This window comes from Furipterus horrens, unplaced genomic scaffold, assembly GCF_987537825.1.
Source record: "Furipterus horrens unplaced genomic scaffold, mFurHor1.1.pri manual_scaffold_12, whole genome shotgun sequence".
In the NCBI taxonomy this organism is placed as follows: domain Eukaryota; kingdom Metazoa; phylum Chordata; class Mammalia; order Chiroptera; family Furipteridae; genus Furipterus; species Furipterus horrens.
In genome coordinates, this window is record NW_028327182.1 from 82899373 (window position 1) to 82916936 (window position 17564).

The following is a 17564-nucleotide window of genomic DNA, read 5'->3' on the forward strand; positions in this document are numbered from 1 at the left end:
GCAGTGGACATCTGTTGTTTTGACCTGCTCAACATCTGTCTCCCTGGTGACAGGACTGTGAGGGTTAATTTTATGTATCGACTTGGCTGGGCTAAGGGATGCCCAGATAGCTGGTTAGACATTTCTTCCAAGCGTGTCTGCGGGGGTGTTCCTGGAAGACATTAGCATTTGAACTGGTGAACTGAGCAAAAGCAGATGGTCCTCACCAGTGTGGGTAGGCATCCTCTAATCCACCCACGGCCTAAATAGATGAAAAAGGTAGGAGGAAGGGTAAGTCTGTGTACTCTCTGCTTGAGCTGAGACCTGCATCTTCTCCTGCCCTTAGACACTGTCTCTCCTGGATCTCAGGTTTTCAGACTCAGACCAGCACTTCAAGGATCAGCCCCCTGGTTCTCAGGCTCTTTCCCTTGGACTGAATGACATCACCAGCTTTCCTGGATCTTTAGCTTGCAGATGGCAGATCGTAGGACTTCTGAGCCTCCACAACTGTGTGAGCCAATGCCTAAAATAAATCTCGTTTATCTATATACCTACATCTACGTCTGTGTATCCTATTGGTTCTCTTTCTCTGGAGAGCTCTGATCAATACAAGGACCCAGGTTTCCCTGGAAGGCCTCGCCTCATTCACTGTGTGCTGTCCATAAGGAAATGCCAATCACCGTGCCTCACTTTAGCCCACTGCACAGGGCCCATGTGAGGCGAGAGGTCACCTGCCAGGGATGAATTTTAAGGGAAGTTTTTCAAGAATGGAGAGAGACAAAAGTGATCAGAGCTAATCCGGCCCAGTTATGGTGGTACCTCTGAGGTTCTGAATTCACTACTGCTACCTAGTTGTCCTGAAATTCCCAAGTTCCCAGGTTTTCACTTACTGCTTCTCCATGGGCTACCCTGCGTGTGTCAATTAAATCAACTCCTATTGCTTATAACCAAAAGGCCTAACCAATATGTATGACAACATGATTTCAAAATATTGTCAGCTTCAAAGCAAAATTCGGGTGAATTCAAAGAACATGTTTCACAGGACTTCCAAAATTCTTCAGGGGTGAGACATCTCTAGATTTATGCCACTGTGTCCAAATAAAAGTATAAGATGTTTATTTTGTCTTTTAGTCTGAAAAATACCTCTTAAAGGAAAAGTGTTTAGAGAAGCTCTTGGGAGAGATCCATGCCCGGGTACCTTTGGATCTTCCAGCTGGACAGAAAGTGGGTAGAAAATGTTCCCTTCGTGGAGAGTGCTGTGACCAGAGCAAGACAGGAGATGCTAACGAATGCCAGCATGTTCCCAAAGTTTTTTGCCATTTCTCTATAAGATCCAATGATTTTGCCCTTTCTTTCTTTTTCTTTGTCTTTCTTTTTCTTCCCTCCTTCCTTTCATCTCATCACACCTGTATTCGAAATCTTCCAATGGCTTTAAATCTTTAAAAAGGCATAAAAGGCCCTCTAAGCAGGACCCTGGCGTACCTGATGTACCCTGAGATTTCCTCTCTGACTCCACGCCCTCTATTCTCACTCACTCAGCGGCTCAGCCACCTGACCCCTTGGCTGATCACCCAACTTGCCAGTTGAAGAGTAGCAGACTATGCCACCCCAAAATAGGATTAGGAGTTCAGGACACACCACTCCAAAACATGCCACATTGGTATATTAGTTTGAGCTGTAGGCACCTGAAAAACGGTAAATGCAGGGAGAGGATTTCTCTGAGCTCCCTGATCTGCCTTAAGGAAGATCCTCCAAAATGAGCTCAGTTGTGTCATCATAGGAGGGGAGACTAGGGGTCAACACCATGCCCAGACAAACTTTGTCACAAACTATCATACCGCACATCTATTCTTCCAAGCGCCCATTCATCTTCCGAAAAAATCACTCGCTCTCTCCTGAAAGGTCCACATCCCCATCCCCTCTCCATAGTAAGATGGTATTTAAGCCTCAGTTCTGAAGTCACTTCTCTGAGTTACTCCTTTTTTCTAGGTTCTGTATATTTTTCTCTTGTTAATCTACTTTTTTAAAGGGGTCTCAGCCAAGAACTGAAGAACATAGAGGGAAAATTATTTTTCCTTCCCATACACATATGTTCCTGCATTGGGATCTTGTACCAGTTGTTCCTCTACCTGGAATGTTCCCTGCTAGACACCTTCAAGGATCCCTCTAGCCCTTCAGTCACCTCCTTAGTGAGGCCTACCTTTCCCAGACTATTTAAAATTAGAATACTTGCCCAGCCTCACATTTCCTAGTCCCCTCTCCTATCATCTTTCTCTCCTTAGTGCTCAGGATCATTAAGTACACTGTACACTTAACTTATATATCTTCCTAGCAATCTATCTCCCTCCCAGTAAAATACAAACTGCTTAAGGGCATAGAATTTTGTGGCTTTTATTCCTTGTCATTTAGATCACTACCTAGAACATACTAGGTGCTCAACAAACATCTTCTGAATGAACAAATATTTTTCAACCTATAGAAATTCACATTTTCTGCTTCTATTTTCCTCTTTCTCTATGTTTTCCTCTGTATTTCTTCTCGTTAACAACTTCTGCCCACTTGGACTGATCACTTAGTTTTAAACTTCTTCAGTCTAGATAAAAACATTTTATATTGTTTAATTTTATAAATATTTCTCAATCCCCTATTATTAATAGGATAATATGAGGCTCTATTCCAGGTGCAAGGCTGGAGCCACTGTTAATGCCTCAGCCCATCTCCTCTAACCCAGCTGAGTTTACCCACAGACAACTTCCTACCTCTGTTTAGTGCCTGGGACTTTCTTCTCAGCCAGAGAGCTTTCCCTGACACCAAAATAATTAGACCTGCTACAGTCAGTTACAGCCAGAACTGTGGGACTAACACACCCAATGGGAGGCAGAAGCTAATGGAGCAATGGCCCAGCCTCCCAGTCATGAGACACACAATTTCTTGAGGGCCCACAGTGGTAACACACTTATTAATATACCTATGTTGGGTTTTATCTTCTCTCTGTCACACTATCATTCCCTCACTGGTGTTTCCTGGGTTCATCTCCCAACTCAGCTACCTGCACCCAAGTCCTGGTCTCGGGTTTCTAGGAGTAGCAAAGGCAGAAGGTAAAACCCAGTAGCATGCTGCCTTCGGTTGGACTGAAAGATCCATAGGTCCTAAGAAGTACCCGGGCCCCCGTCACTGAGCAGAGAACTCACATTGTGACCTGAGAGGCAGCTGAACTCAATACTGGGGACTTTTCCTGGGTAACCCCACAGCAAATTTGCCTTATACTTGATTCAGCAATGCTCTCAGCTGAAAGGGAAATTCTGGGCCAGAAAGAAGAATCTTAAATGCAAATTTATAGCTGGCTGTCCATCTCTTCCACCCTCTCCTGCTCCAGAGCATCAACATCTTCTCACCTCCTTTCTTCGCCTTCTCACATTCACTCTTCTTGTAGAAGAGTGGGGTCAGGGTGAATGAAAAGACTGAGGATATCTCTGAACTTCGCATGGCTGCAGAGGATGCTGGTCTGTAAGTGGGTCAATAACTTGATCGCGATTTGTGCCTGAGGTGGAGTTCATGTCAGCTCAGCAAAGAGAACAATTAAATCATTCAAAGCACATCTGAGCGGGGTTGCCAGAAATGACATAATCTCTGGGTGATGTCAAGCCCAGTACCCATACCTGCAGCTATAAAATGCATTTAAGCCTGATCGATCATCATATCACAGATCATAAACGCAATCTGCAATTAACATGCAAGAGAGAAGATGCTACTTTACCTGCAGCCTCGATGGAAAGTTGTTGCAGAACCGCCATCCTGATGAGTAGTTTTCAAACCATGGTCCAGCAGTCCTAGTCTCAGGGTTGCCGGGAACTGAGAAAAGATGATATTAAATAGCAGCATTCTGGACCCCACATCTGCTTCACCAGAGCAATTCTATTTGATGGATCAGAGCTCTGGAAAGACCTTTGCTTGAGAAAAACATTCCACTGCTATTTTTTACAAAATAGCTACCTCTCTGTCCTCATTGAGTGGTAATTAAGGCAGAACCGCATCTTCATGTGCTGTGCCAGGGACTCGGTGCTTTCACAGGGACTGAAGTTTGCTAACCAAAATGGGCTGTTGTTGACAGTTTTTATTGTTTCCTGGTTAGTTAGTTTTGCTCTGAAGGCACCTTCTTCTCCCATTTTCAGGAAGTTCTCCCACTCCATTATGGACAGAATTGGTGAGACCCAGTGCCCTGCTTCCCTCCATGAGAGAGAAAGGAAGGAACCCTCCTTTTCCCCACCCCTCCTGACCACACATGATGACGTGGGTTCACCCAGTTAGGTGCAGGCACGGCTTCTGCGCTCACAATTAAAAACCCAGAGTGATGCACTCTGGGTCTCAAAATGAACACACCCATGTTCAGCTTTTTCTTATTTATAAAAATTTGATTAAGGTTCTAAATTCTATATAGCATTTATAATACATAACATAACCAACTAATATCTATATGTTTTATTCTTGTTAAATTTAAGTAAATCATAAATACTAACCCTCTAAGTCATGCTTCATGAAGAAGGAGAAAGAGAAAGAGAAGTAGGAGGAGGAGAAGGAGAAAGAGAAGGAGAAGAAGGAGGAGGAGGAGAAGAGGAGAAGGAGGAGAAGCAAGAATAAATGAAGGAGATCTAGCACCCTGTCAGAACACTAGAAGCCAAAGCATCAAAGATGAAGGTCACGGCAGAGCCAGGGAACAAGCATTTGAGAGGCTGGCTGTACCCTGAGCAGCCATAGAGTGTGCCTTCATTCACAATAAACAACAAAACCAGATATGCCAAAAAGGTTCTTTTCCCAAAGCCAGAAGCAACTCCAGCTCTTTAATTCTGATTTAGCATTCACAGTACAACACCCATGCTTGCCCTGTGACTCATAAACTAATAAAAGGAAGACCTCATCTGGTCAAGAACATAACTGCATAAAGCCGAAAGCCATCCGTGTCAGACAGGGAAATTAACTTCACAGGTTAATTGTAATGCTTGTCTATTTATGGGAAACATTCTTTAGGAATACAAATGCTCCTGTCTTACCTGAATCATTTACAATCTTCCTCTTAGCCCAAACCCCAATGAATAAAAGATACAGTAAGGTAATTGCCATCCTGGGTTTATGATGACTGTGGTATCAATATTATTATTGAGTGGGTTTTATCTTTTTCAAAATGTTTACAGTATCTCATTTGATTTTTATGAGAACTCTCTACAATAGGACATTGTGTTTCATTTGGGGGACCATGAGGTAGCTGAGGAAAAGAATAAGGTCTTACATAGATTACAAATCTCCAGTCCTAACACAGTGGCTGGCATAAAGTAAGCACTCTAAAAATATTTAGAAAAAAAAATTAATAAATTTCTATTCAAATAGTGAGAAATTCCTATTTAAATAATGAAAAACGAAGTCTATAGAAGGTGTTATTTGCTTAGGATCATGAAGCTATTTGATGGCAGAAACCAGGTACAGGGTCTCCTAGCTTTGTGTTCCTTTCACTTATGGAAATCTCACTGTAGAAATACTGCTTTTAATATATAACTTCAGACAAGAAAATATGACCCACTGTGCACACAGCAAAGTAATCTTCTAATGCAATAAATTGTTCTGTCTACCTTTTTTAGTCCTATTTGCTGTCAGCTGATACAGTGTAAGGACTAACTACAAACCAACTCTATTTTTCATACTTAACACTGATGTTTTAATGTTTTTAGGAAAGTGATAAACAACCTGCTGAGAACAGACTCACAGAAGTGTCCCAAGCTTCTGAATAAACTGCCTTTGGTTAAGGGAGTACTGAGTCTCCAGATTCAAAGACAGAGAGAAGAGAGATGGTGGAGAGAAGGATGAGGGAAGAAGGGAAGGAAGGAAGGAAGGAAGGAAGGAAGGAAGGAAGGAAGGAAGGAAGGAAGGAAGGAAGGAAGGAAGGAAGGAAGGAAGGAAGGAAGGGAGAAGGAAAGAAGGGAGGGAGGGAGGAAAGGAGGGAGGGAGGGAGGGAGGAAGGGAGGGAGGAAGGAAGGAAAGGAGGGAGGGAGGTGGGGAGGCAGGCATCGGGTTTTCCTGGTCTTGCAGCTCTAGCACACACTGGCCAGAAGCATGAGGGACCCTCAGCAGTGCTCATGAACAGCCAGTTTCAGTGGGACCTCTTATGGGCACTTTCCCCTAATAAACTAGAGGGTCACTTACCAGTGCATCACCCCCATGGGCAGCTTTCCAGCAAGTTCCAAGGTATAAACTTCCTTGGGCATATCTTCCCCAAGGACACCTTCTGATATTCCCAGCAAATATCACCAGCACAGCATCTGGCCACAATGAGCCTTCCCTGGTGCCGCAGAGGACCGCTTCCCAGGAACTCCTGCCCACATGGCACCTGAGACTGTCTCTCTGCCTTCCAGTGGGCCACACTCACACCGTCTCCAGTGAGGTCTGAGTCTCATTCCCAGGGAGAGAGTGTTTAAAATTGTTTTTTCTTTCCTCTGATGCTCTGACTCAGCCCTGGGGCAGTAACTGTTCCCTATATGTGCTATTCCTGTATTCCTTAGAGTTCTTTTTATCCCTTAGTAGGCGATCTCTTGTTATAATTAATAATTCTTATGTTAAACTTTCCCTGTTCTAGCTACTCTGTAGTTTCTGTAGCCTGATGGGACAGCGACCGATACAATCCCAGGAGATGGACCTTTAATGCTGAGCTTTGAGTATTCATTTGGTCATGCCCTTGAACTTGAGCACAGGGCTGAGGAAAACAAGATGCTAGTAATTCATGATGTGCAGTGGCATCACTATTAATAACGCTATCACCTGTTATTGATTGTGATGAAGTGTCAGCTGAAGCAAGGGCCTTGACATGCACGGGGCTGCTGCACCTGACTGTCACTGAGTGTTGCAGGAATAGTGGCCACCCCACTCCTGTGAAACAGTGTGAGATGGATCATAACTCCTGAATGAACTACAGAGATCATATAAATCACCTGACCAGAAGAATGACCAAGAAGTTTCTAACCTTTAAAATGGCAAAGACACTGTGTTATCTGCATTCTCTCTACAAGTCTCTTCAATTTCTCATGCACCTCCTCCCCACGACAGTGCAGAACCCAGCTGCCAGTGCTCTGGTGGCTCTGCAGGGACTGTGGTCAGGGAGGGGAGCAAGGCTAAGGCAGGCGTGGGAATACCTTACAGCACTTAGAAGGGGACACTCTTCAGTTACGATGTAGTTCCAAACAATTAGCACACGTAAAAACTTGTTTTAATGAAATTTCCACAAATGCACAATATTTTTTTTTACCAAATTGACAAAGGAATTATTTACCCCTGAATAACTGATACAGACTTTAGACAAAAGGAAGTAAAATAATCATATGCTCAAAAGACTTCAAGTTCAAGGAATAAGCTCTTCACATAAATTACTCACAGGGTGAAGAGAGACATAGAAATTGTAAAGTCTGAACTATCGCTAAAGCTGCTCTTTTTATGGCATTAGGAGTTGCGCCACCGCTTTTAGATGTTTTAGGCTCTTGGAAAACAGTATATGGTTAAAGTTAAACTTTTTACCCTTAACTTTACCTCTTGCTTTTCCACAGTATGATACTGTTATATTAGTATTTTATAATAATATAGATGTGAAAAGTAAATATTCAGGTGGGTAAATGGTTTGCTAAAAGTTATCCAACTAGTGAGTGTCATTCTGGATATTTCCATTGCTTTCCAAATTCATTCTCTATACATGTCCACCTTTCTGTGCATCCTGGCAGCTGACCTCTATGAACCATATAAATGTGTTTTCTTTGTCCTCTAGCTTCCAGTTGTGTTGAATCAGTGGGAGACCAAAACAAAGAGGAATTACAGGGCAGGAGAGGGGGCTTATCCCCTGGCTTCCTCTCTGCCATCCCACAGGTTGACAGTGGCTGCATTCCTGCCATGGACTACTTTCCTATGGTTACAGCTCTCACTGAAGCCCTCTTTGGTTTCTCAAAACCTTTCTCCTTCCTGGCCCCTTTATATGTAGAAGTAGTAGTGGCTCTATGATTGCTAGTCTCGGGATACTTTACCATCTCTTATTAGCCAGGACTCTCAAAGAAATAGAAGTAGAATGCTACTTGAATCCAGGAGGTTTAATGGTACTTAAACCAGTGCTTTTCCTACTGGATCATACTGTATCCACACGCATCCTATGTCCCAGTTATACTACAGCACCACATATACACCATGTACTTCTACACTGCCTTTATTCATACTAATCCCTTTGTGCATTCTCTAGCCACATCATCTACCTCTCCAAATTATATACAACTTCAAAAACTACACTCAGTTTCCACCTTCACTGTAAGGTTTTCTTGGACCCTCCATCCTTATGGGCCTATCTTGACTGGCAATCATAGTCAATATGATAGCAATTCTTGGTCTGACATTTCATTATATATTTTCTTGAAATGTTTCTATTCATTCATATATGTTAATCTCATCCTCTGGCTACATTGTAATATACACATTTTTCAAATACCATGAATCTCTATTACATTCAATTTTCCTAGAAAAATGAGAAATATATAGGCTGTAGTAAAAAAAAAAATACAGAGAGTTTCACTTCTGGAATGGTGATGTGAAGAGTCCTTGTGTACCAGTTTCCTAGTGAAACAACCATAACTGGTAAAAATATTTTTAAAAAACAACAATAAACATTTAAAGTCTTTGGAAATTTCTCTAAGGGTATACAGCAACAATTACTTAAAGAACTCTACTTTAAAAATATACTAAATCTCAGTAAGAACAGCAAGAGTCTGAGGCACTTGCACTACTCCACCTCTCCCTGTGTGCCAGCTCAGCTTCATAGAGCTCAATTCTGGGTCAGTATGGCCAAAAAGACAAAGCTCCTTTTCCCTCAGTTTCCAATAAAGGCATATAGTACCTCACTGGGAGAAGCATTTCTCATCACCTCCAACTCCAAGTCTGAGAAGCTAAATCCCTGGTCAATGCAGCCCAGAGGCCAAGGGGGCTCCCTTCCTCCATCCAATCCCTACTCACAGACTTGGCAGGCCAAGAACCCTTGGGTCCTCAATCATCCTCAGCCCACCTCATCCACAGAGCAGAAGTCAGCAAAGAATACCAGAGGATACTGCCCTACCAACATCATGCTCATAATGTGGGTATCACATCACTGTTCCTACCCCCAGCTCTGGAGCCGTGACACAGAGCTTTTTCTCAGGGACAGAGGCAGTCAACAAGAACAGAGAAGTCTGAAACTATCCTCAAAATAACTGACATTATTTAAAGCAGACTATGGGTAGTTCGAGCCTAAGGGTTTCAAAAGAGTGAATGTTTTGGGTAACAAGCCATTAAAAGAAGGTTTGCAGTTCTATGAGAGCAACAAACTAAAATGGAGGTCAGTTAGTTTACCACAGAGCATGAGAGAAAGAGACAGGTGAGAAAAGTGACCTTGGGGACAGAGCTAGTTCAAGTCTGGCCTGAAAAAATACCCTATCCCAAAATTAATTGGATCAGATGATAGCGCAACTTAAGCCCCAGGGCATTGACTAAAACAATACAGAAATCAGCCATAAATTAACAGAGCCCAACAGCTAGGTGTGATACCCACAGAAACAGGCAGATGAACAGAGAAATCAGGAAAAGAGAAAGTTAAAGAGACCCTGATAAAACCGCTGTTAGCGCAAGACGACTGTGCTCACGCCCAAGGAGGGCCTCTCCGAGGGGCAGCAGCAGAGGCTCCCCCTACATGGAAAACGGGGTCGCTGAGAGAATCCAGCCAAGTCACACAACACATGAGCAAACAAAAACCAGACCAAGCCCCAGAAATGGAAGGGAAAGCAGTGTCCAGATGTTCCCACGTGTTACTAAAAATGTCCGACTTTCAGCAAAAAAAATATGAGATACACAAAGAAACAGGAAAAGTGTGACCCACTTTCAAACAGAAAAGAAGCAAACAACAGAAATTGCTTGTGAGGGCCCCAGATGTCAGACCTAACAGATTTCAAAGTAACTATTAGAAAATAGGTTCAAAGAACTAAAGGAAACCATGCCCGAAGAAGTAATGGAAGTTGTATTATTAAATCAAATTTATTATTAAATAGAGAATCTCAATAAAGAGAGAGAAATTCCTTAAAGAACCAGATAGAAATTCTGGATTGAAATATACACTGGAGTTTTTTAAATCAATATAGCTCAACAGTATATTTGAACTGGCAGAAGAAAAAAGTCAGCAAACTTTAAGATAAACCAGTAGAAATAATCCAAAAAAAGAGAGTAAATTAACAGAGGTGCAGAGATATGTAAAGCACCATGAAATACCCCAATATACACATAATGGTAGTACTGGGTTTGAGGGGTGGGCGGTAGAGGAAAATAAAGCGGGAGTGGGAAGAGAGAGAGAAGAAATGTTAAAATACATAATAGCTGAAAATATCCTAAATATGATGAAAAAAATTAATCTATATATTTAAGAAAAATCAATAAACTCCAAGAAGCACAATCACATAAAAAACACCAAAAAAAATTGGGATAAAAGGGCAAAAAAATAAATAAAGCTTGTTCTGTCAGATCTGTCAGCATTTTCTTACACATATTCTTCTGTTTCCAAACTAAAATATTTCTCTGCATCCAGGAGTGCAATATTTACTTGTATTGTCTTTTGCTTTTTATGACTTACTTTTAAAAAATACCTAACCCTTCACTCACTTCAGAATTTAAATGAGAACTTAGAAAATAAACTGACCATAAATGTACAGTGGGAGAATACCGAAACTATTGGGTTGAACTCATTTCTCATTCAACATTTGGAAATAAAATTTCCAGTGAGCTTAAAATGGTCAATGAGGAGAATACACATTTAATTGGCTAATTAGAAACACATCAGCATGTTTCACCCTCAAAATGAGAGAGAAGTGTTTCAATTGCCCTGTTAGTCCCTGAGGGTGGCTCAATTAACCAATTATTGAGGACATTTTTCCTGTGCTTGATTGGTCAGGCAGTCATCATAAAAAAGGCTACACCTCAAAAATCCAAATCCAGAACTTCTATAAGTAAAAGTTAGCTTTCATTTTCAAGTAAAAAAAAAAAAATATATATATATATATATATATATATATGTTGGAAAGTGGGGTATACATTTCTAGTCACACTTGGTTTATGAAATTTTTGTTTGAATTAGAAACAGAAGTCATAGATTTTGCAATTATCCTTATTTCAAACATCCTGTTCTCTTTTATTCATAAAGTATCAAAACTTTTCCACATTTTAAACTCTATTCCCTAAACATTTTCTAGCAAGGGCACAAAAATCTAAGTAAAAAAAAAAAGCTAACACTAAATATAATTCCTACGTAAAAAAAATATGGCATATATAAGGAAAAATAGTGCTAAGCTCTGTTAGAAAATCCCTCAACAATAATATACTATCTGATATTTCTTGGGGCTATGGTATTTTCAATCTTATCACTGGTCATTACTCCTGATCTTGAAATATTGAAATCAGAGGTAGTTTTATGACCTTCCCATGGGAAGCTGCACTGTCAGAACAAATGGATCCTAAGACCCACAACACACTGTAATGAAACTATTTTAGGAATTGACATCAGACAAAACAAAATCAAGTTCACAATTAAGTTCTTTGTTTTTTTAAATAAATTTAATCATTCAATCTTAGAATTACAGTTTTCTCATCATCAAATGGATATAGTAATGCCTACTTTGCAGTTTAAGTAGTCAATCCAGGGTAGTTGTCCATCAGTGAAGGTTTACTATGCTGAATTTCATGGAAAGATACCAGAGTTTCGCATGTCTCACCTGCTCCAGCTTTTTGGGATCACTGATCACTTTGCTATTCACAAAAAAAGTGTTCTAAGATCCCATCCTATGTGACCCCAGAAAGCCCAGACCCATATAAAGCATAACATTTCAAGTAATTTCCTAGTGGCAAGAGCCTCCAGTCCCTGTTGCTGACTGTAGTTCATTCTTCTAGTGCCCACTCTGAGCTTCCTCTCAACCACTTTCCTCTTCCCCACTTCCTCTATTTAGTGTCCTTCTCTGTGAGCCCTCACTTAACATCCAAGCATGGAATCTCCTCCTGCTGCCAAACACTGCCAGTTTACCAAACACTGTTGATAAACTCTCACTCAAGTTTTAGGTTTTCAAGTATTAAGTTACTATATTTATGAATATCTTCTGATATGCAAACACCATTAACTTACAATCTCATAATTGCTATCTGAAAATTACCCCTGATTGTAATTGACCCTGGTGCAGTGTTTACACTGAAAGACTCAACTGTAATAGATTGATTAATTCTCAGTGCCCGGTCTGTGGTTTTAGATTGATACCATTACCCTCTTCACTTTTATAAAGAGGAATAGAGAAATCATAAGACATAAGCCCGTCATAAAACTCCACTTTGTAGCATAAATAATAACCCAGTCCATGGGTCCCTTCATTAGATGGACTTCAATGCAACTACACTATTATTCATGCATAATATATATTTAAAGCCTACTAAGCAGTGGGTACTGTGCTAGGTAATAGGAATAATGCTAAACAAAATAGTCATGATTCCTGCCCCATACAGAAGGGAGTCCTGTGAACATAGTCAGAAAAATATAGCTGGAAAGGACCTTAGAAATCACATGACAAGAATCCTTCACTTTACCAATGAAACCCACAGAAATATAATTACTTGCTGAAGGCCATACAAATTGGTGGCTAACCTTCAGTTCCATTATTAAGGACTTAATCTCATCTTTGATGTTGTGCAATTATGCCAAGTGCACAGAGTGATGTCTCTGGAACTCTTTCGTGCATTCACATGGGACATGAGCCAAAAAAGCCAACAGTAGTAACCAGTGTGGCAGCAACAGCAGACAATGGCGTGTATTGAGAGTCTGCCACATTCTGAGCACTTTTAATGCCTTAACCCATTCATTCATCGCAACTCTTCAAGCTAGATGATAGTATTAATATTCCCAATTTACCAGAAAACTGAAGTTCAACGAGCTAAAGCAACTTGCCAGGGTGCCTCAAAGACAGTAGTTCTCAGAGCATGGACTCAAACATACTCAGGTCTTTACTTATGATGACATTAACATTCTATCATGTCAACAATTTTAAGCAATCATAATTTCCTATAGCAATCATGACAGAAATTTAGGTGGAAAATTAGATGTACTTCTAAGTCTATCATTAAACTTAGAGAGAGACTTTTATACTAAGCAACAGATAGTAAATATTTTTTAACATTTCATTTCTTTTTTTTAATTTTATTTTTGATTTTTCAATTACAGTTGTCCCATTTTTCCCCCATTGCTCCCCCCTCCCAGCCCACCCCTTCTCCCACAAGCATATCCCTCCCCGTTGTCCATGTCCATGAGTCATTCATACACGTTCCTTAACTAGACCCTTCCCTTACTTATCCCTCTTCTCTCCCTCCCCCCTCCCCCCTACTGACTACTATTCTAGTCTTTGCCTATTTAGTTCGTTTGTGTTGTTCTTTAGTTTCCTGTATTAGGTGATATCATATGATACTTTGCTTAACTGAGAAAAGTAATGACCAGTTCAGGATTTTGAATTTCACAAAATTCTTACAAAATACAATTCATTCTTATATTTCCATAAGTATGGACAGACTGAGAAATCAAGGCTTATAAATTCTAAATCTTGAACCTCTCCTCTGTTTCCTATATTCAGGCATTTCCCTGATCCTATTAAATTTCTTCTGTTAAAGCATCTGTCCCTCTTCTCCTTTCCCACTGCCAAACCTGTTGGGACGATCTGCAAATAGGTCTTCGTCATTTCATTCTCTCTCCAAATGATGTTATATTCTGATACCACAGTCCTGACCACACACCTATGTTGCTGATAATATTTGAAGGCCCCCACATCATTTAATACCTAATTTACCACATTCTTAGTGTCAAATCCAGGGTTCTCAAATCTCTGGCTTATCTTCTAAATATTACTCACCTAAATATATGTGAGCCCAAAAGGACGCTTTCCCACGTCCTGCCTTTAACCATGTCTTTCTACTTACCCACCGCTCTTTCTTACTATATATCAAAGTCTTACTGGTCCTTTGAAGCCCAGGTCAAATGTTTTATATGACATGAGACTTCCATCAAAGCTCTAGCTGGCAATTGTTTTAAATTCTAAAATCTTATAAGATTTTCTACCTGTCTTTAATGTTTTACTTTGTATTTTAGTTCTCTGTGTTACTTCTGCTTTTGTACACCCAATTTGGGTCTCATAACAGCTGACACACCCCAACACCATGCTTGTAGGAATTGCTCAATAACTGTGTGTACAACATGCATTATTTTGGTTAAGTGGGTGTAGGGGTTCAGAACAGGCTTCTCCAAATTATACCACTTTGGCATGTGCACTACTTTGAGCTGAAAGTAATCAAGACTCTTTAGGCTCAAGAGAAACTTTTACCTCTCCTTTAAAGAATTTAAATATGGGTCCTTCTCCATAATAAAAGTTATCACCAGAAATAACATTTTATGAGCTAACTATAGGGCAGCACAAACTACTAATTACTGAACATCTGCTCTTCTTTTCTTCCTGAAATGACCTTCCTCCCCTCTGAAGCCCCCAGATGTCTTTCTTCATCCTTAGCCCAGAATGTCATACACATCTCATTTTAACTTCCTGCCTTTGAACCTCTCGTGTAGGTAGGGTCTCTGACTCTTGTGTATTGGGGCCTACCATGCATACTTATGTAATTACATTTGGTTATTTTCTCTGAATAATCTGTCTCGTTATTAGACCAGCCAAAAGACCCTTGAGAGGAAAGTTTCTTCCACCCCACAGGAAAATGTCACCATTATTGTCACCTCTGGCCACCTCTATGGTTTGCTCCAGTCAGACTGGGAACTCTGCCTTAGGATTTGATCCAGAACATATCTTTATAAAAAACAAATTTCCTAACTTCTAGCAGTTCTTTAAATCACAAAAGGTATCTCAAGGTTAATAATCAATTTAGTTAAATTTAGCATAACACATTAGTGAGTTTTTAGATATGCAAATGTAGCTATTACTGAAAGAATTTTTACCTAAGGCTGATTTTTAATGGGTCTCAGGTACTCAAAACATTTCTGTCTAATCTTTTACTGTTCTGTAGTCCAGCAGAGTAAAATTTTTCCAGCCATCTAACATTTTCGATTTCTGGGCTTTCTCTGCTCCCTTCAATATCTCCCTCCAAACCAGCCAATTCTTTCCCAGACTCATGTTTTTCGTACAATATCTTGCTAATTGGCAGCCAATGATGACCCATGCGCACACCTAAGATACCTACTGCTTTTCAACCTTGTACGCTGGAGCTAAAGGCTCAGTAGGCACAAGGTCTGACTTCAAGTTTTCTCACACTGGTGATTTTACCAAAAACATTGTCACTGGATTAGATGGAACACCAGTGTTTCTGCTTGTGATCGGTTTTCTCCTCTCCCGACTGCTCAGCTGATGTGGCACATTCTAGGTTTTTGATACAACAGCACTGGCCATTTAAATACTATAGGAATTAGTGAGTCAGAATAGTAAGAAGCTAGGAAAATTCCTTTTCCTAGGCAAGTGGAATGGGGAAACTGAGACAGACAGCGAAACAGCCAAGCTACTGACAGCCAGCTAATAAATCGCAAGGTCTTACCTCTCCTAACCCAAGACACAAATGGTTTACACTACTCCATACTGGCCAGGGTGGACCAGCCTCTGTCCATGTCCCCCTTCCGTGACATTTTTTGAAGGTGAAACTGACCAGAGAAGGACTCTGACCTCTCTAAACACTCATGTTTGATGAATTAGTATATTAAAGGCACACCTGGAAAGCTAATGAATAGGCTATTGAGATCCTCCCCTGGGACCACCCCTAAAATTCTGGCCTTTAGAAAACAGATAAGGGCAGCTGAGTGACAGCAGGAAGCACCATGGGAGCAAGCAGGTGGCTCTGAGGAGCGAAGCGCTTGCAGTGCCTTGGCCCCCAGCCCCTGGCGCTGAGCCAGCCTAGACAGACGTGTGGGGAGGGCGGGGCGGGCAGCCGAGGCTCTGCTGGGGACCAAAACCTGCCGGCGGAGGCACCATGTCCATCGCAGGATTTGCTGTGCAAGAAATCTGAATTTCTGCATGATGGCTAGGCCGTGGGGACCTTGGACACCTGCTGAGCAGTCGCAGGGAGTCTGAAAATAACTGTTTAAACATCGGCCCCATCACCGTGGCCTACAGTGTGAGGCTACCACTCAGGGGCACCGGACGTCACTTGGGCGTGCCTGGAACTTCGCTGCGATGAATGGCCACCACTTTGCAGGGCAGGGCCCGCTCAGAAGTCCAGCCAGCCCCTTCTTACTTTCCCCCAAGTGGAAACTTGGGACCCCACGATGAGAAGCAAGTTGTAGATGGTTTTAAGAAACTCTCTGTAAATGGGCCGGCTGTGCACTCCCACCTCCTCTCACACCCATGAAGAAGAGCCAGTCCCTTTCCCCTGCGCTGGCACCCTGTGAGGGGGCTCCAGGCCCCTCCCCCCGCTGCCTCTCACTGGAAAACAGGGACTGTGCTCTGGAGTTTTTCATCAGCTCTGACACAGACTTACTCTCAGAAGACTGCACACCTGAATTCAACTACAGCATTCCTGGCAGGTGAAGCTTCCATGGGTATGGACGAATCAACTACCCGTTTAGACTCCTAGACTGTTTCTGGATCTCAGCCAGGCACCTGACCAAAAGGCGGGTGGGCAGCACTCAGCCCCTCCTCACCTCAGACCCACCCAAGATTGAAAAGGTCTCATTTGGGACCAGCTGGATCCTTTAAATAGCCAGCCGTACGGAGATCCAGCTACTACACAGAGCTTCTCCAAACTCCAGTGAAGACAAACCTGGGGTCCTCCCCAAGATCCCCATAGCTCCTAGGCGGGTGAAGCCAGGTCACAGAAAGTGGTGGACAGAGGTTCCTTCTAACACCTACGATGATTAAGACAGGCCTCCCAAAGCACAACCAAGAGAAACTTTGTCACAGAGTAACTCCCCACACACTGAGTTCTAAAAGCTTTCCATTGCCCTGGCTGGTGTGGCTCAGTGCATTGAGTGCCAGCCTGGGAACCAAAGGGTCACCAGTTCGATTCCCTGACAGGGCACATGCCTGGGTTGCAGGCCAGGTCCCCAGTTGGGGGCATGCAAGAGGCAATGACACATTGACGTTTCTATCCCTCTCTTTTTCCCCTCCCTCCCCCTCCCTCTAAAAATAAACAAATAAAATATTTTTAAAAATAAAAGCTTTCCATCTTACTTCAGCAGGGTCATGGCCCCCATGCAGAGTTTGCTCCTGACCCCAAGTATCAGCAGCAAAACGCTGCAAAGGCAGAACCGCAAAGGGTCTGCCCATAGTGTTCCCTGTCCCCTGCCCATCATTGAAAATGGGAAGAAGGTTAGTTCAACAGATCATGGACGTGGGAGACCACCGTACCTGGACAAATATGAAAATTTTTAGGGAAGCAGAAGAAGTAAGCATAAGCAATCCTTAAAAACCTGAGTATTTTCGATTCTGCAATGCAAGCTATCCTAGTCGTCGTCGGCAGCCGTCCGTCTCGAGAGACGATGGTGT

The 17564-nt window shown here is 41.9% G+C and overlaps 1 pseudogene; it reads left to right on the plus strand.

The window, feature by feature from the left end:
- Positions 1–17006, plus strand: part of LOC149996500 (ERBB receptor feedback inhibitor 1-like) — a 33023-nt pseudogene extending 16017 nt beyond the window's left edge.
- The last annotated feature ends 558 nt before the right edge of the window (positions 17007–17564 follow it).